We start from the raw sequence: 19,785 nt of genomic DNA, 5'->3' as shown, positions 1-19,785 counted from the left end.
CTGGCGCCTATATTACAGATCTGGGGGCCCTTTGATTCAGCCATGGACAAATAGCCTTTGAGCAGCCACAGACAAATTGCTTTGAGACTGTGACCCTGAGGTTTGTATTCCTTGCTTGACTTGGGCTTAACTCACATAGAAGTCTTCTTTTTAAAAGGAATCTACCTTAATCTACACCATTTGCTATCCCATTATCAAAACAGTATACCTTAAGTGCTTACTCAATTTCGACATAAAGGCTAGGAGAGTTTTCTATGGTGTCAAGGCTGACTGCAACAATTTATCTACATGTCTTTGAGTGGGTTTCTAATTCTCCAGTGGGGTGAACTCCAACACTCCACTGGTATTGTTAAGTCAATCAGGGCAATAAGAGTCCAAAGTTTAGTCAATGCCTCATCTGGGGTTTCTCAAGGGAGCTCGTCTGTCTCAGGGAAATCTCTGTAAAAGGGCCATATCTCCCTTATAACAGCCATGAACCACTGCAACAAACAAACAGAAAACGACAACAAAAAGACCTTTGTGACCTTTTGCTGTCAATTCTAATGGATCTAAGTTAGTCATACTAGACTGTGGGTGGGGCTGAGCTATAAGCCTGCCTGGCTGTTGCATTCCTCCTTAACAAGCAATTAAGTCCCCTGCCTCTCATTTCCTCATGTCTCAAGTAAACCAGCCAACGTTCTAAACTTTGTCTGCGTCCTGTCCATACTATTCATTAATTTTCCTTCTTTCAGCCAGTGTAGTGTACATTCTTTAGTTATTGTCTGAAATGGATTGGAAACATCTGCCTACTCAGGATGACCCTTAATGTTAGTTGTCTGGGTGACAATGGGGCAGACCTGAGACTGACTACCAGATTTTCAAGGAATCCTCACCCTCCACCTTAGGAGAAAAATTAGCAGCAACCAGGGCACCATTCACGCATCTATCTCTGAACCAACTTCCTGATACTTGGCCTACAACCACCCTCCTAACGTTTCCTCATTCATAAGTAATAAAACAGAACACCATTTACTGACAGGCTGGCCATACAATTTGGTCAATATGTTTACTACTGAGTCCTATGGACCTCCCTCAGATACCATTAATTGCCCTGTGGCACTAATTTTTCCTCTTCCAGAAAGCATGTCTTTGTCAGTATCATATTCACCACCAAACTGTCAAGAACTGTGAAGGATCTGAGCTTTACTTTACAGGGGGTCTATGGATGCTTGCAGTAGATGTGAGACTCCTTTGTCAGAGTCAAAGAACTTCATTACTCATGGCACAGAAACTAGCATGAAAGTCAGCATACATTATGCAGAGTCTCCGAGCCCAAGTTCTCACAAAGAGGGCCAGATGATACCTGCATGTGCAGTAGGTTGCACTCCAGGAGATGAACTCAGAACTTGGGAACCCAAATCTTTTATAGTGGGCAGTAAGCATACCTGACTATGCCCTGGAGGGAGACATTATCTTTATTACCCCAGACAGTAAGCAAATCTGCCTCTTCCTCTGGAGGGAGATACCATCTCTATCTTCTAAGGCTGCTTTCTATACAAATATCCTTAAAAAGATAATCTGGGGCAAAGCACTCTTCTCCCAAGATACGCAGAAACATGAAAGAACCACGGAGATACTCTCTTACTTTCCTCTCTACACACTCCACCACAGCCCAGGAACCAGGTGCCAGATTCCAAGGTTCAGAATGTTTAGCTCTGACTCATTTCACCATGGTTAACATAGTACTTAGACTGTAAACCTTTCCTTTGAGAGTTCCTGTTATATTGGGACATATGCCAGTTCAAAAATCAAGGCATTCAAGGCAAAGTTATGTTGCACAGCATAGTTCCTTATTCACTTTTCTAGTTTTCTTACTTCCTCTTTCACCCCTTCTTTTACCCTTTTCATGGGTAGATTATACTTCATGATAGATTATATTCCTAAAATTTAAATACTGTTTTAATAAATGAAATAGATTTTATTAAATATTATACTCAGTATGTTGAGAATATGACTAGGGAAAAACCTACTTTATTCTGGACAGCTATTTTAAAACCTAGAAAAGTATAGCCAGTACTCAAATAAAGGTGGAGACAATATGTTAAGTTTATGAGCAAATGAAGATTTACACTCTGCACAAGATTTAGTATTTGCTATTTCCCCTCAATTCTGAGAATTGCATTATAGAATGAAGTTGAGGAGGGAGGACTCTGCCTCATATTTCATTTATTTGATTAAGTTTTTACAGAGGAAATAAGATTTCAATTCAATAACTCTAAGATACGTTGTTTCAGCCCTTACCTTAATACCTTCAGTCAGATTCTATATAAGATGTTTATATAAAGGGACGATGGAATACCAGGGTTTTGGTGTAAGATCAGAGTAAATGTTAGGACATCTATAGCAGAATATACTAATGGTTCAAATTAATTCATTCCAATGGGATGTACTTAAACTGGGTGTAGCTCAGTCATAGAAAAACATGAGAAGTCCAAAATATATGCGCATATCCAGCAATGCATGACCACAAAAAAATTCTTTATAAAATAAAGAATTGAGGGAAAGTTTCCCTTCATCATCCTAAAAGTATGCTGTATTGTAATTTAGAGAATTATAAACAAATCCTAATGAGTTAATATCAACCACTTATCTTTTGTCAGACTACCCACGAGTAGGCTGCCCATTTACAGAGTAAAAAGGATCTAGAATAATCTTTGTTGCTACTTTCCTTTTAATGAAGTGCAACCATTTCTGAGATGCATATATGACTTTAGAAATACTTAACATTTCTTTAATGATGAGAAATCTCAGCGCTTACTGACAGTGAGATGGAAGGTATTACATTTTACACCATAAAACTTGCTTTCTGTTCCAGAATTCAAGTAATATGATAAGTGAGGCCTATGACATGTCCTTTAAAGATACAAGGACAGAAAGGCATGCCATTTGCTTCTAATTTTAATTGTTCTAGTGAGCAATAATTTTCGAGCTCCTTGTCAAAGAAGGGAAAATGGTAAATTAAGTTCTTATGTACAAATCCATCCAAGACCAGAATTCTCTAGCCTTCATGTAGAAACCACTGGATCATCACAGGGTTTACCTACATCCCATGGAGAAAATTATTCAACCTCATGTCTGGATTACACAGGTGATCCCATCTGTCAGTCCTTTGAAATCCTTTCTGCTCTCTGGCCTTACTTGTTCTCTGTTTTCAGCGAGTCTTCTGGCAAAAGAGCAGTAGTCAAGGCAAGCTGGGAACCAGAGTGTTATCAACTTGTTTGTGATGCTTTCTCACCTGGCTTTCTGCAAAGCTCTAATAACAAGAGGAGGTGGTATTGGCCTGTTAATAATTAATAGCACCCAGTGCAGATGAAGCACTTCTGTCATAGGGCTTCATCAGTAAAGTCATGGTACAAAAGGGGCTACAGGTTTTGTAAGCGTGAGTGGTATTTGCATATGTCAGAACAGACCGTGCATGCTAACAGCACAAACACTTCACATCTGCTTCTGTTTACTCCCATGCTAACACCCCAAAGAACAGAGGTCCTGTGTTAATTGCTCAGTTACATACTGACTGTTGATGTGTTTTCCACAGAGCTTTTCCTAAGTGCACTGTTGCAAATAAACTGCTAATGACTTTGCTTATTCCAGGCACCCTTTCAAGGAAATCTACAGCACATACTCAGATTAATGATTCCTCTATTTAGCAGTGTGTCTTGTGACTAGGTTTGCATAGAAGCAGCATCAATTAAGTAGCAATTATCTGCAAAGTGGGAAAAAAAAGAGGGAAGATATAAATAAATAATGAGCATGATGCTAAAACCTCTGAGAACAACTAAAATTGAAGTCTGAGGCAAGGGCACTAACTAGTGAACATATTTTTCCCATATTTTCTTACCTGAAACCCACAGAGCCCCTGCAAAATCCAGAACAATTACAAACACTTATGTTCTTAAGTGATATTTTTATATTTGATATTCAAGGTGACCACTATTTTGAAAGAGCAAAGAAACGAGAAAACAGAGCTGTATCTAAACACCACTAACAAGACAGTTTAGAAAATGAGGGAGAGAGGGAGAGGAAGGATTGGCCTATAAATGTTTGTTTTGTGAAAGGACTCGACTAAAACATATTTTCTATGGACTAAAACATATTTTCTATGTGCCTTAGTAACAGAGGTCAGCACCATGTCTCAATTTATCCCTCTATTCTTGTCAAGCAATGGCCTTTATTAGTACCTCATAAGACTTATCTGGAAAACTCTACATTATCTGCCTGTAAAGAAAAAGAACAAATGGGGTTCTGAGGCAATACAAAGTGTTCAAATTAGTAGGCTTGGTAACAAACTTTATAAGATTTATCTTTCCTTACTAACCTTGGCTTATAACAGCCAGATAGGTTCTTTCAGCTCAGGATCCCCTTAGGAAATACACAGAAAGGCAGAGACCCTGGTGGCATCCATCTGGCCTTGGTCCTTATCAACCAGGATGTTTTTGACCTCAGTCTCTTTCATTAACATGGACTGGGCAGAATGTGAATTAGAGCAGTAGGCAAATGTTTTAAGGTTTCTCCAGAAGATCTAGAGCCCAGTAATTCCTTTGATAGCTTTTTCCCCTCAGGCCTCAATGACTATGATAGTTCAAAAGTGTGGTTTATTTTCTTTTTTCACCTACAATGATCATATTTTCCTGCTCCTAAATGATGACATTTAGTTTGACAAATATACATGAAGAAAGACAATTACAATTGTGTAATGTATTGACTAGAATACCATTAGGCTAATGTAACAAAGAGACCCAATAAAACAGGAGTTTACAGAACAAAGAAGATGTTTCATTGTAATATCCCAATCCAAAGGGAAGCTCCTGGCTGCTGGGCTGGTCTGCCCCACGTGGTAAGTCATGGACTTTGGTGACCATGAAGGGGTACCCCCCAGATTTTCTTAAAGAAAAGCTGCTAGAAGACAAGCTGCTGCACCTTCAGATCCTCCAAGACATTCATGTTGATGCCATACTAGCCCCCCAGGCTACTCTCAGCCAATGACTAAGCATGGCCGGGGTGCCAGAGCCAGGCCATCTTTGCCTGATGCAGGACCTTCTCATGGGAAATTCTGTTCAGGGAGTCCACATTGGCTTGGCTGACATTTCTCAGAGATGTTCTTTAGTTTGGAACATACCCTGCCCATCCTTCTTACCTCCTGCTCTCCTTTCACAGGTGTCAAAACCGCGCTCAGGCCAAAAGCCTCTCCCCACCTCTTCTTCTCCCTCTCCCCTTTTAAATACCTTTCACAAATATTCCCTCCAATATTTGTTGTAGGTTCAAGCTCATTTAGCTGCACTACTTTCTTGCAACTGAGAAGTCTTTAAACTTCTGCAGGTACTCACTCTTTTACCTGAAACCCTTTGAGCCAAAGGGTTTTCTGAATTCAGAATATGGTGCATCTACCTTATATTATATACTGACCCCATCTGGAGTATTATGCAGTAAAATCCAAACACACACACACACAAGTAGGATAAATAGAGGCTATACATGATATCACATAATTATAGGTCACTTTATTGCCAATAAATACGTCTAGATCAGAGTGGGAATGGTCTCTAAATAAATTACCAAAAAAAAAGGTGTTTGGTTTTCAGAATTGTGAACCTATATCTTTTGCACTATTGTTAACAGTTACTGTAGGCTCAGATCCATAATTTCCCCCTCCTTACTTTATTGAGCTGTTAGATCCCAGTCCAATAGTTCTCACGCTTCAGCATCAATAAAGGGGGCAGTTTTCAACTCCTAAATTTTTGTTCAGTAGGTCTAAGGTAACAACTGAGAATCTGCCTTTTTAACAAGCTAGGCAGGCCCATCACCACCTGTGATTCTGATGCAGAAAGCCTTGGGATTCACACTTTGAAAATACTGTCCTAGACTTTATGCTTCACTATGGTAAACTACTAATGTCCTTAGTTCCAGGTGTAATCTGGATTTTGAGGCTTTTTGTTTTTTAAACGCAGAAACAGCTAACTCACTTATTCTCTTGTTCTTCCTCTCTGAGTCTGGCTACTTCTGCAGACAAGTCCTATAGCCATTGACTTCCTAGTATGATATTAATTTCACCAATAACTCTTCAGGGATGTTTATCTTGCAATGGCAGGAGTTAGCTTTTTGAACTGAAATAGAGCTGAATAATTTCCACTTATCTTTGAATATCTGTCTCACCAGAGTATCAGCTTGAGCTTACAGAGTTGTGCAAGGAGGCCCCTGTTCCCCTTATAGTTGGAGTTATAGGTAGAAAAACTTTAGATAAACTCTAATGGGTAAATGAATCCACAACAGGTGTAGCAGAACAACTGGCATGAAATAAATTTGTAAGTGTCCTCTCAACTCAGGACTACTTTTAGCTTGGTTCTCTTGCAGGACCAATTTTCGTTTGAAGGAGTTAAAACAGTTATATTTCTAAACTTTCCTTTCCCCTTCCAAAGATATTTCTGATTTTCTATTTTAAGCTGAGTGCTTCCTGAAACTGGAGACTAATCAGAGACTGGAAGGTGATATTTTAAGAGGACAGGTTAAGGGAAAAAAAAAAACGTTGTTTGTAAAGGGATCTGGGTATTTATTTGGGCAGTAAGTTTTCTGCAAATAAATGTTTGCTCCCCTCGTAATAGGAATTTAAAGTCCTCTGCTAAGCACAGCTTGAATGGTTATTAATATTAATAAGGGAAAACACAAGAAAAACCATGTCCAAAAGCATCCTTTAGAATTACATAAATACCGTCATTTCTACAGTTTTACAATTATCAAACTGAAGAATATGACATTTTGCCAGGATTTAACTGGAATTAGAGGTTAAATGTGGTGTATATCCCTGGAGAAACAATTTTAAGAAAATGTTAGAAAAAAACTAATAATTTTATGCTAAAATAAACACAGGCTTTATGGTACAGAATATGAAGTTTGTGTGCTTTAATTAGTAAAACACATGCCTGTTAAGAAATATCATAAATAAAAATGCCTCTTTAGTCCAAGACCTCACATCCTATAGAGCTCTGTCTTCTTTCTCAGTGATTCAGGGTAAGCTGGTGGGTAGAAAACACTGCAGTTGATTGTGACATGTGTGGTTAGGTATTTCCTGTAAAGAGTGTAAACGTGCCTACTTTGTTATTCTAGTGCCTGCTCTTCAATTCTCCATCTCAACTGGCAATATATGGAGTTGAAAACTGTATGAAAATTGTGTTTTAGTTATGCTACTAAGGATATGCAACAGGATGTTAAAGTTGAACTATTTCTGACTCTGTTTTGGCTAAAGCCCCAAGACAATATTTGCCAACTATTCCACATTCTAAAGCTAGACCACCTATGTAGGACTTGTAAAGAAATGGAGGAAATGAAGAAGGAATCCACAAAGCCCTTTTCCCCCTTCAGGTAACCACCTATAGGAGTCAATAGGGGCTGAGGAGAAGCCCTAATTTTAGATGACTGGACATTTTAATTGCTGAAATGAAACTTTCTTTTTGTGACCACACGTGATCAGAAGACTTTTTATTACCTATGAGTGACCCCAAGGTCATAATATTTCCTTTCAATTTCATCTGCATAGCAGAGAAAATAACCCTACAAAGTGGGTTTTAACGAACATTACAAAATAATTTTTTTTTATTAATACCTGTGACTAGGACATGAATCAGGAAAAAAGAAGCCATATGAGGCAAAATTCAGAGCTTTCTAACAATTCTTTTCTTTTTGTTTGCTTACATTTGTGAACCCTAAGCTTCCACCAAAACAGGACTTTTCCTTTCCACTTTACAATACATTCTCTGCTTCCCTCTCCTATAGGTCATGAACTCTTTCCCCATTCAATGCTGTCCTTGGTGTTCGTTTTATCCATACTTCACTTGATTTAAAATATTGGGATGGAATTGTGGTACTACCTTCTACAGCGTCTATATTCTCCCATTTGATGATGCTGGGATGACGGTAAGTGTCTCTCAATTTCCAGAAATACTTAAGCTAAAAACAGAAAATTACACTCTAAAAGATATGGTAAATAAATAACAGTTATAACATTAAAAAAGTGCTTATCATTTGGCTTATAAATTCCTGACCTGCTTACCAGTTTATCTAACCAGGAGGAATAGACTGGGATCCAGGTTATATAAATTGACTTAATCCTATTATTATGAGAACTCTGACTTCCAGATCACAAGACATTTTTTTCCAAGCTGAGCAAAGGAAGAATTCATTTTACCGTCAGGGAAAATATTTTTTAAGGAAGTCTTTTTAAGTATATGAGAATTGTTTTAAAAATTCTCTAAAACCAGAGGCATAAATTCATACTGAGATGCTTCCTAAAGGTTACATATCAAATACTGAGAGATGTCAAAAAATGGATCTTAAGAAGACACTAATAATAGATGCAAATATGAACAGATATTTATGGGGCACCAATTGTTAGGCACTGTGCTGGTTCTGGCCATATAGTGGTAAATAATGGATAGTTCCTAGTCTCTAGGTGTTCACAAGGGTAGAAAAGAAAACATGTGATTCTAAATTAATATTTAGAATCATGCGTATGATAAGAGGATATGTGAAAGATAAAATGAGAGATGACCACAGGAAAGGGGTTATCTCTGTTAGGAAGTCAGGGGAACCCTCTGGTCAAAGGTCAAGTCAGCACTGGCTTTTGAAGAACAGATCAGGAGATGATGGGAACTTCCAGCTGAGGAGCAAAAAGGGAGGATGCCCACATGCAAAGCAGCGTGGTGTATTCAGGGACACCACTAGCAGATTGGTAAAGCTGCAACATTAAATGCACCCGGACAGGAGTGAAGCTAGTAAAGGAGGCTAGCACGGCCAAAAGGAGCAGGTGATAAAAGGTCTTTGCTAAGGAACTTCACCTTGAGAGCAATGGGAAGTCAGTCAAGGATTTTATGCCAATGAGAGAGAGATGAGGAGATGAGCATTTTAGAAGAATTAATCTGGTGCAAAATAAGACATGAAGTAGAGGGCAGGGGAGTCTATAAATAAGTAAAAAGAAACCAGATTCCTAGTGGCAGAGGAAGTAGAGAGAGGAGAGACAGCTGCTTCTACTGGAAAGAACTGCCACTGCCAGGATGAGGAGTCATTGCTGGGATGATGCTCAGAGGAACAGGAAGCAGAAAGCAAACAAAGCAGGAGAGAGCTCTTCTTCCTCTTTATCCTAGCAGAATCCCTCCAGTGTCTCCTACTGCACAGCCTAATAGCCTTCACCATGGACGTGAGACGCAGAAATGTGCTTTGCAGAGTTCCAGCACTGGCATCACAAAGCCAAGTATGGAACAGTGAGTCTGGAGCTAACAGACAACAGCTTGATAAGCAGCACAAATGGAAATCAGAAGGTCTTGGGCTGTGTGTGTGGAGGAAGGGGCTTGCTAGAGAGAGGACCTTTCTAATTCTGGCTTTAATTCAGTGACTTGATGAGTCTGCCCACAGCCTAAGTTTCAACTGGACACTGAGCAGTCCTTCCTGATGAGCCAGCTGCTCCGGAAGATAGCTGAGGGGCACAGTTCTGCAGACGGAGAGGTCCATATCCTTAATGCTTTTGTAAATTTTGAAAATAAGTTAAGGATAGGATGCTAAGAAATGCACTCTCTCAAATGCCAAGGAATGTGCCTAGGAGACAGGAAGTTTATCCTGAGATGCAGAGATTGGAAGAGCTGGACAACTCTTTGGCACAGAGTCATCTCAGTGGGTGGGATAATTGTACATCTTAATTGTCCTTGGACCCCAGGTCAAGAGATCTTCTCCCAGTTCCTCAAGGCTCTTTTAAGAAACATAGATAGTAGACTCCAAATTTTTTAAGTAGTTGATATGATTAAAGTAGTCTATTGAAAAGATTAATCTAGCAATGACACGTTAGATGAAAAGGAGGAGTGAGAATCTGGAGACAGGAAGGACTATTAGACAAGTAAGCCTATGGTCTGACTTATGGTTGTGACCGGGGAACTAGGAAGACAAAAACATAAACATCATGCGAGAGGGAAAGGAGAACCGAGTGAAATTATAGCAAATGAAACTTATCACATAATTTTATAGCCTGTTGTTAATATGTCCATCTCCTTTGCTAGACTCTGAGCAATGTGCGTACAAAGACAGTTTCTCATTTATCACTGTTATGGAAGGAGGAGGGAAACAAACTCTAAAGGAAGAGTTGTAACACTGTTAAAACATCAAGAGAGCAATACTTCTCTGAGCAGCTTAGTGAGAAGAGTATCCCTGGTGGAGACTTGGGGGAGGCCGCCAAAATAAATGTGAGTGGTGTTGGTAGCTGCTGGACGGTAACCTGAGAGATACTGGCAGGCTCAACCTGTGGCAACCTGGAAAGTCATGAAGTCCATTGTCATCAGCAAATGTCATGCAATAATAGCTGAGTCTATGAGGCTGTCAAGTAGATGGAGAGGGGCACACATTTCTTCAGTGCTTGTAATGGCTGCCAAAGCAAAAGTATCTAAAAACTCCACAATCCTGTTCATAGAAGGGACCACCTCGAGGATAGGACAATTACAGTGATGATGGTGGTGATAATGTAGCATCTAAACATTAAGTTCCTTCCATGAGCCAGGAGCTAACACATATGTTATCTTATTTAATCCTTACAGGTGATTATAAAGTAGATACCATATTTCACTCTACAAATTATGGAACCTGGATTTAGTAAATTAAATTAGTCAAGATTACATGGAAATAAACAGAAGACCCAAGTCTGCTGTCTTAAAAGACTATGATGTGAACTACTAGGTTTTGTAAAGATGCTCAGGACCAAGAGCTCAGCCTTCTTCTTCTCAGCCCTTGCTCCCTACAAGAGATTGTGTGACCTTGGACAAATTACTCACTCTCGGTTTTAATTTTCTCCTTACTCAAGCTGAGACAGCTGCATTTGTACTTTATTTCTATGATTTCTACCATTCTATGATTCCCCCTCTTCACCTACCAATCTGCAAAGATGAAATTGGTTAAAAATTTAAAAAGCAGTAGAGAAGCAAAAGAGAGAAAATAGAGTAAATATTACTGCTCTTTAGTTCAGGAAAATATTTGTTATTTGTTAAGCAATATTTGCTTACAATACAAAATATTTTATATAAAATATAAATACAAAGGTATTTGCTTCTGTTTTTTTTTTAAACATTAAGTGGCTTCTCTCCTTTAACTGTTCCTTTTTTATATTATAGTACTCTCTTTGAGGTTATTTTTAGTTATTTTAAAGTCCCATTCCTATTACTATATTAATTCTGTTTTTTCAAGTGTAAATTCAGATTGATGGTTTTATTGCCCTGTCCTTCATAATGTTGGTGCTTTTTTTTTTTTTAACATCTTTATTGGAGTATAATTGCTTTACAATGGTGTGTTAGCTTCTGCTTTATAACAAAGTGAATCAGTTATACATATACATATGTTCCCATCTCTCTTCCCTCTTGCATCTCCCTCCATCCCACCCTCCCTATACGACCCCTCTAGGTGGTCTTAAGTATTTGTGATTTGTGATTCTTGATCATGAACTCAACTTTCCAAGTGCTATTTCCCACTAGATTGTCCATGGCCAACTTAAGTTTGCTGTAGATTTCTGTAGATGCACTTTATCTGGTTAAGAAGCTCTTGTCTATTCTTAGATTGCTAGAAATTTTATCATGAATTGCTTTAATTCATCTATTGTGTTTTTAATATCACTTACAATATTTTTTGTTCTATTGATTATCATTTTTCCCATTCTTTCCTTCTTTTTAGCCTTTGTTACACTTCTATTACTTTATTATAATTTCTATTTCTTCATATATTTCTTCAATCATTTTAAAATTCAGCAAGATACTTTGCAACTTTCTCTGGCTGTTGTGACTGCACTTTCAAGGCCCATTCATATGAATGCAGCCGCTTTCGCTGTGAGGTGTTTGCAGGACATGTGGTCCCAACTACTCTCCTTGCACTGGTTTAACGATACTCTCCTATTTCAGGTGAGTGTTAATAGCTCATTCCCGAGTGCCCTGGGGCTGTGTCATGTCCGATACCCTTGTGCCTGGTTATGGTATCAATTGCATATATATGGTTTTGAGTATACTCTTCAGTTTTGGCAGTAAAGAATTTCCCTTTCTTTTATTCTGTTCTTTTCTTTAAGCATGGCTGTGATTTATGTGGTTTTGTTTTATTTTGTCTAGTACATCTATATGTTTCCATGTTGCTGGAAAGCATTAATGTTATAGTAAACATTTCTCTATGTGTTCTTTACACACTAGTTTAATTTGTTTTTCTTAGAATAAATTCATACATATGAACCTTCTGATAGAAAAAAAAGCAATTTGGGCTTCTGATTTTTCTTCCAGTTGTCATGCAGCAAGTTTACCAGTTGACACTGATACCAGTAGTATCTGAGAATACCTGTTTCTCCAGAGACATACTATATCTTGAAGGTTGAATAAAAGGTCACTAAGTGAAGAAGAAGAAAAGACATTCTTTCCAAACAAAAAAGAACAGTAGGTGACAGTGCAAAGAAATATTCAAAACATGTGTTTGGGGAGTTACAAGAGATTCACTAGGATCTAATGGAAAAGTCATAGGTTCATGAATCATTAAGTATTAAAAATCTTTGCTCTGTTACTTCCCTACAGACATCCTGGAAAAGTGGATAAATTAATTAACCTCTTAGATCTGAATTTTGTCCCCTGTGAAATGGTAGTCATCCACTTTTTAGGTCTCCAGTATTAAATAAAATATGTTGGTAGTGTACCTAGTAGGTGATCATTCCATAGTAAGTTGTAGCTCATATATTCATGCCAACAACAATAGAGCCATAATAACATAGAGTTAAGGCAGAGGATGGAAAATAATCCTGACTCCATAATATGAAGGTCTCTTGAGGTCAGAAAAGGAAAAGGTTTAGATTTATTTTCTGGGCTATGTAAGATAAGACTTTTTGCTTTTGCAGTTTTAAACCAGCCATGCATTCCTCAGATAAACCTCATTTGGTAATGATATATTGTCATTTTTATATATTGCTGAATTTGATTTGCTAATATTTGCTGAGGAGTGCGAATCTATTAACACAAAGGATAGTGGCCGTAATTTTGTTTTTCTTATGAAGTCTTTTTTATTTTAATTTTAGAATCTGGGAAATGCCAAACCCATAGAATACATTGGGAATTGCTCTATTCTCTTCAATTTTCTGGAAGGGTTTATTTAGAATTGGTAACATTTTTTCTTCAAATATTTGTTCCCCAGTAAAACCATCAGGATCTGGAGTTTTCTCTATGTAAAGGTTTTAACTACAAATTAAGTTTCTTTAATAGATATGGGGTTATTCAGGTTATATATTTCTTTTTGAATGAGTTTTGCTAGTTTGTGTCTTTTAAGGCTTAAAGATATTCATAATAATTTATTTTTACTGCTTAACTATCTATAGATTCTCTAGTGATGTCACCTCTGTCATTCCTGATACCAGTAATTTGTGATTTCTCTGTTTTATTACTAATCAACTTGGATAGAATTTCAGAGATTTTATCTTCTCAGAGGGCCAGCTTTTGTTTGTGTTGATTTTCTCTATTGTTTTTCTGTTTTATAATCTATTGATTTCTGCTCTGATATTTATTATTTCCTTTCTTTTACTTCATTTGGTTTTAATTTCCTCTTCTCTTATTTCTTAAGTTGGAAGCTGAGGTTATTGATTTGAGACCTTTCTTCTTTTATAATCTTTGTGTTTAGTGCCACAAACACTGTAGTGCTATAAATTACTGTATTACTGTATCTCACAAATTTTGGCCTGTTTTCATTTTTGTTCAGTTCAAAATACTCTCTAATTTTCTTTTTTCATTTCTTCTTTGTCCAATAGGCTATTTAGAAGTATGTTATTTCTAAATAACATATCTAGTTCGTATCTTTGAGATTTTTAGAGATCTTTCTGCTAATGACTGTTCTATGATAATTATGACCAGAGAATATACTGTATATGACTTGAACCCTTTTAAATTTATTAAAATTTGTTCTATGATCCATATTATGGCCTATCTTCGTAAATGTTCCATGTGCACTTGAAAAGAATGTATATTCTGTTGTTGTTGGATGGAATGTTTTACAAATGTCAAGCAGGTCAAATTAGTTGATGGGGTTGTTCAAGTCTTCTACATCCAGACTGACTTTCTGTCTATTTGTTTTGTCAGTTACTGAGAGTGTGGTATTTAACTATCTGTCCATAATTGTGGATCTGTCTACATCTTGCAGTTCTACCCAGTTTTTTTCCCCATGAATTGTGTAGCTCTGTATTAGATGCATAAGTGTTTAGGATTGTTTTGTGCTCTTAATGAATTTCGTTTTTATTATTATGAGGTAATTTTCTTTATCCTTATTACAATTCTTTGCTCTGAAATCTACTTCGTATGATATTATAGCTATTCTATCATTTTTAAACTAATGTTAGCTTGGTATTATAATATTTCTTATACTTTTATTTTTAATCTATTTGTGTTTTATAGTTAAAGCACATTTCTTGTAGGCAGCGTATTGTTGGGTCTTGCTTTTCTACCCAATCTAACAGCTTCTATCTCTGAATTGGGGTGGGTAGGTTATTTTCATTTCATCTGCATACTGATATGGTCAGGTTTAAGTCAATTATCTTGCTATCTGCTTTCTGTGTCCCATCTGTTGTTTGCTCCCCTTTTCTTCTTTTTCTGCCTTCTTTTTGATTACAGACTATCTTCCATGATTGCATTTTATCTCCTTTGATGGTCTTTAATTTTTTACTTTGGTTATTATATTAGGATTTATAGTAAACATCTTTAACTAATTAGAGTAACTTCAAGTGATATTATACTGAATAGGGACCTCATAATTATATACTTTCATTTCTCTCCTGGTCTTGTGTTTTTGTTGCCATATATTTACATATGTTATATACCTCACACAATATTCTTATTGTTTTTAAGCAGTCAATTATCTTTCAAAGAGACTTAAATAATAAGAGGACAGTTCTCTTTTAAACTTTTTAGTGTTATATTTCGATTTGAGAATGTGCTAAAAACTATGAATTGATTCCCTAGAAAAAGTACACATCAGCACAAAGTATACTCTAAATACTGCAGATAATTAATGGGGCTTTCTGAAACCTGAAGCCCATTCACAGACACCTGCTTTAAAAAGCAAAGTTGTCATGTAAGCAGTGGGAGTTCAAAAACACTGGAACTGGAGGTATTAGTCTTAATAGGATTTCATTTACAATAACATTTGTGAGCCTTGTGGAAATTCTCATTGTAGTATATTTATAATGTCATGTTATGCAGCCATTAAATAATAATTTTGAGGACTATATTCTAACATAAGAAAATGACAATGAAATATTGTGTGACAAAAATAAGACACAATTTTATACACACTGTGATCATAACTGTATATTTAAGCACGTATGTCATTTATGATGTTTTTGGCTGCAAGTAACAGAATACCTGGCCAAAAGTGGTATAAAAAATAAGTGCTTCTTTTTTCTCACTTCAATCAGTTGTATACTTCAATAGAGGTATACTGTTTCAATGTTGGCTCCACAGTGTCAGCTTCTGTTGGCCATCATCTCATGATCATGAGGTGGCTGAACATTTCTCACCTCAAATCCTTCTCACACATCTCTAATTTAACGGGAAGCAAGATATTTCCCAGAAGAAGTAAGTGCCCTTCCTTATTCAGACTACCCCTCAGCCCTCACTGGCCAGGACTGGGTCACATGCCCTTGCTGCAAAGGAGTCTGGGAAAACAAGCATTGGGTAATTTTGGCCTCTGTTGTGGAAGGTGGTTTCTTTTAGCAAGAAAGCAATGTTGGGAGACAACTGAGAGTCTCTGGCATGGTAAACATGAAAATATTCTGGAGAAAAATTCATCAAGACAATAATACATAGCAGATTATTATTGATTTGGAATATTTGTTCTACATTTTCCAAACTTTCAGAACTATGATCACAATATTTTCATGAATAAGTTATTTAACTGAAGAATAATTATCTTAGGTTGAGCTAGACATAATAGTTTATAATAATTCAAGTTCTTCTTTTTCCTTTCTTAAGATGATGAGGTCACATTGGTTGTCTCCTTTACAATTTGCTAATATTTCTAAATTGACCAAAACATTGATTTCTTACATTAGAACATTTAAATGAGCTAGCCATTAACTTCTCATATTTTGGAACTTCCCTGGTAGTCCTGCAGTTAAGACTCCATGCCTCCACTGCAGGGGGTGCAGGTTCAATCCCTGGTCAGGGAACTAAGATCCCGCATGCCGTGTGGTGTGCCCAAAAAGTAAAAAACACAAGCATTTAAATTAAAACAAAAAGCAAAAAACTTCTTGTATCTTTCTTTCCCTTTCTTAGTTTTATTATTGATGGTAATAGTACCTGTTTTATGATGGAAGTATAAAATTATTAGTGTAAAATAAATATTTTTCTTCAAGTGGAATTATTATTTATTCTACTTCTCAAATATTTTTATGAATACCCAGCACATATTAATTTATTAAGTGTGGTATCATTTACCACCAAAATGATACTTACGGTATCATTTATTATGTTTAACTGAAAAGGTATATATAATCTTGTGTACTTTAAACAATGAATCTTTGTTAAAAAATTTATCTCCTGAAAAAGTTGAATGAAAACTTTTCCTTATTTTTGGAACATTTATAGATTTCTTCCCATTCACATATCTTAAAGCATTTTGATGAATCTTAATGAGGGAAGAAGTGCAACAGAGGTGACTTCCTTAGGGTATTTACTTAGAGTGAGAAGAACTTTGGTATCTTTGATAAGTTACTTAGACAAGAAAAGAAAATGAGGAGTTTTGTGGACACGATGTCAACAGGTGGATTATTTTTCTTGTCTTCCCCATAGTCCTGTTGTGTTTTGTTTTTCTTTACCACTTCTATGTGAAATCAAAACATAATTTTTTTTTTTTTTTTTTTGCGGTACATGGGCCTCTCACTGCTGAGGCCTCTCCCGTTGCAGAGCTCTGGACGTGCAGGCTCAGCGGCCATGGCTCACGGGCCCAGCCTCTCCGCGGCATGTGGGATCTTCCCGGACCGGGGCACGAACCCGTGTCCCCTGCATTGGCAGGCGGACTCCCAACCACTGCGCCACCAGGGAAGCCCCAAAACATAATTTTAATGTTAGCATTTGGAAGATGTTGTTTGAATTTAGTATGTTCTCTCAGGCAGTTATGTGTAGGGCAATTTTAAGTCAATAATAATATATAATTGTAATTCAAGTTTTAATTTTTTCTGCTTGCCAGTGAAAACTGGATAGGAAAAGAAGGAAACAATAAAAATGTCAACATCAGTGGAAAAGTATTATTCAAAATGTACATTGTGGAGTTAATTCAAACATTTTGTCCATATCCAGTTCTTGAGTCATTTTTTGCAGTTCTACTTCACTATTTTTACTGTGTAATCTTTTAGTGCCACCAATATATTTGAAAATAAAGCTTCATTCAGATAACTGTAAAAATACTTAAATAAAATAAGAAAATACACTGTTAAAAGAAATATTGCCAGCTATTAATAAGTAGTCATGCTACTATACTTAATATTCCTGACAAAAGGGGGAGGGGCATCAAATTAGCTTCCACATTAATTCCCTTTTCAAAATTTTAGTGTGTTTGAGTTTAAAGCAATACTAATATCTTCTATCCAGACTTCTTAAAATGTATTTTTTATACCCTTGTACAGTAGATATTGAAATATATAGTGAAAACTTATATAACATCACCCATTCTACATATCCTGCAAAGTGGAATTTGGCATAAGGCTGGTTTAACTTATACAACATTCAGGTGAATTCATTACTGTCAGGAAGACAAAATAAAAATTTCAGAGGTGTTATTCTTCCTTAATATCAATCCTGAGATCATGCCATAATAGCAAGACCCGACTATACTATAATCTCCAACTGAATACTGCGCATAGGTAATAAAATATTGGTTATATATTAATCCTAAACTATACATTCCATCTCATAGTAAAATATAGTTTTTTCCCCACTTCCTCCATCTATTGATATTAGAGAATCTACTCTATCCTGAGACTAATGATGGAAATAATCAGGTTACAGGAAATTGGCATGCCACCAAACCTTTCTTAATTCATTTAGGATGCTAGTCTAATCAGGGATTATGCCAGGTATTTGACATTCAAAGTTAAGTAGAATGCAGTTCCTAATTTCAAAGATCTTAGTGTCTAAAAGAAGGACAACCAAGTAATAATACATGTCCATCATATATTTCTAGCACCGAGTTCAGAACCTGGGATATGCAAGGCATTTTAATAGTAATACTAATAATAGTGGTAACACTACTACTGCTACAACTACTACTGTTACTACTAGTGGCTGACATTTATTGAATGTTTGCTATATACAAGGCACTTTTCTAAGCACTTCATTTCATTGCTCTTAAAAATGCAATAATGTAAATTCATTATTTGCCCATTTTTACTGGATGACAAAACAAAAGCCCAGATATCCATTGTCAAGGTATTGATTTGGCACCATGGCCAGCTCTGTCTGGTGATATCAAGGAAAGTGTCATAGATGGGGTAAACAGAAAACGGTGTATCTGAAGGCAAGAGGACATCTGTCTCTCTTCCCTTGGCCACGCTACAATTAAGTTGTCCCTAAGTATGAAAATACACAATCTTATGGAAAATAATGAACAGTTTTAACAATTAATGCTTTTTAAAAACTGTGTTCTTGTTTTACCCTAAAAATCATTTATTTTAACCTAAATCTTATTATTCTGGATTCACTGATGATGGGAAATCTACAATCACTTGAATGGTGCCATTCTCTTAGATAATTTATGTCATTAGATATGGATTGAAATAGTTTATTATTATTTTTTCTTTCTTATTTCATAATGAAGTATTCTGGAAAGATAAACAGTAGTACATTCAGGAGCTACTGGGCAAGCACAGAGTTTTGTCATAAGCATTGTTTATAATAGCCAGGACACAGAACCAACCTAAATGTCCATTGACAGAGGAATGGATAAAGAAGAGGTAGTACATATATACAATGGAATATTACTCAGCCATAGAAAAGAATGAAATAATGTCGCTTGCAGCAACACAGATGGACCTAGATATTATCATACTGAGTGAAGTAAGCCAGACAGAGAAAGACAATTATCATATGATATCTCTTATATGTGGAATCTTAAAAAATGGTACAAATGAGTTTATTTACAAAACAGAAATACAGTCACAGATGTAGAAAACACACTTATGGTTACCAGGGGGCTTGGAAGGCAGGGGGAGATAAATTGGGAGATTGGGACTGACATATACACACTATTATATATAAAATAGATAACTAATAAGGACCCACTGTATAGCACAGGGAACTCTACTCAATACTCTGTAATGGCCCACATGGGAAAAGAATCTAAAAAAGAGTGGATATATGTATAACAGATTCACTTTGTTGTACAGCAGAAACTAACACAATATTGTAAATCAACTATACTCCAATAAATTTTTTTAAGAAGTTTGTTGAAGAATTAATAAATGAAATTAAAAAGGGGCTATTACTTTAAGTCCTTTAAGGGTAGTTTTGGTCACAACTGGCTTTTTAAATTTTAGAACATCTATTTTAAATCATACCTTAATTTGGCCTCAGTAGAATAAAATGAATACTTAAAAAAGGAAACATATTTAAAGCAAAATGGTCCCAATCCCTGCCTTAGAATGATGCAAATCAACTAACCTGTGTAAGAAAGTTTAAATCTCACAATTTCTTTAGAAGTTAGAAAACCTGAAAAAAATAAAAAGGT

General features: G+C 36.3%; 1 long non-coding RNA gene across 1 annotated transcript in view; it reads right to left on the bottom strand.

Moving 5' to 3' along the window:
* Positions 1–19,785, bottom strand: part of LOC109548287 (uncharacterized) — a 734,651-nt gene that overhangs the window by 186,325 nt on the left and 528,541 nt on the right. The gene's annotated exons all lie outside the window — the stretch shown is intronic.

The sequence above is a fragment of the Tursiops truncatus genome, chromosome 9, assembly GCF_011762595.2.
Source record: "Tursiops truncatus isolate mTurTru1 chromosome 9, mTurTru1.mat.Y, whole genome shotgun sequence".
In the NCBI taxonomy this organism is placed as follows: domain Eukaryota; kingdom Metazoa; phylum Chordata; class Mammalia; order Artiodactyla; family Delphinidae; genus Tursiops; species Tursiops truncatus.
Note: the sequence above shows the minus strand (reverse complement) of the source record. Positions and strands in the feature narration are given on the sequence as shown.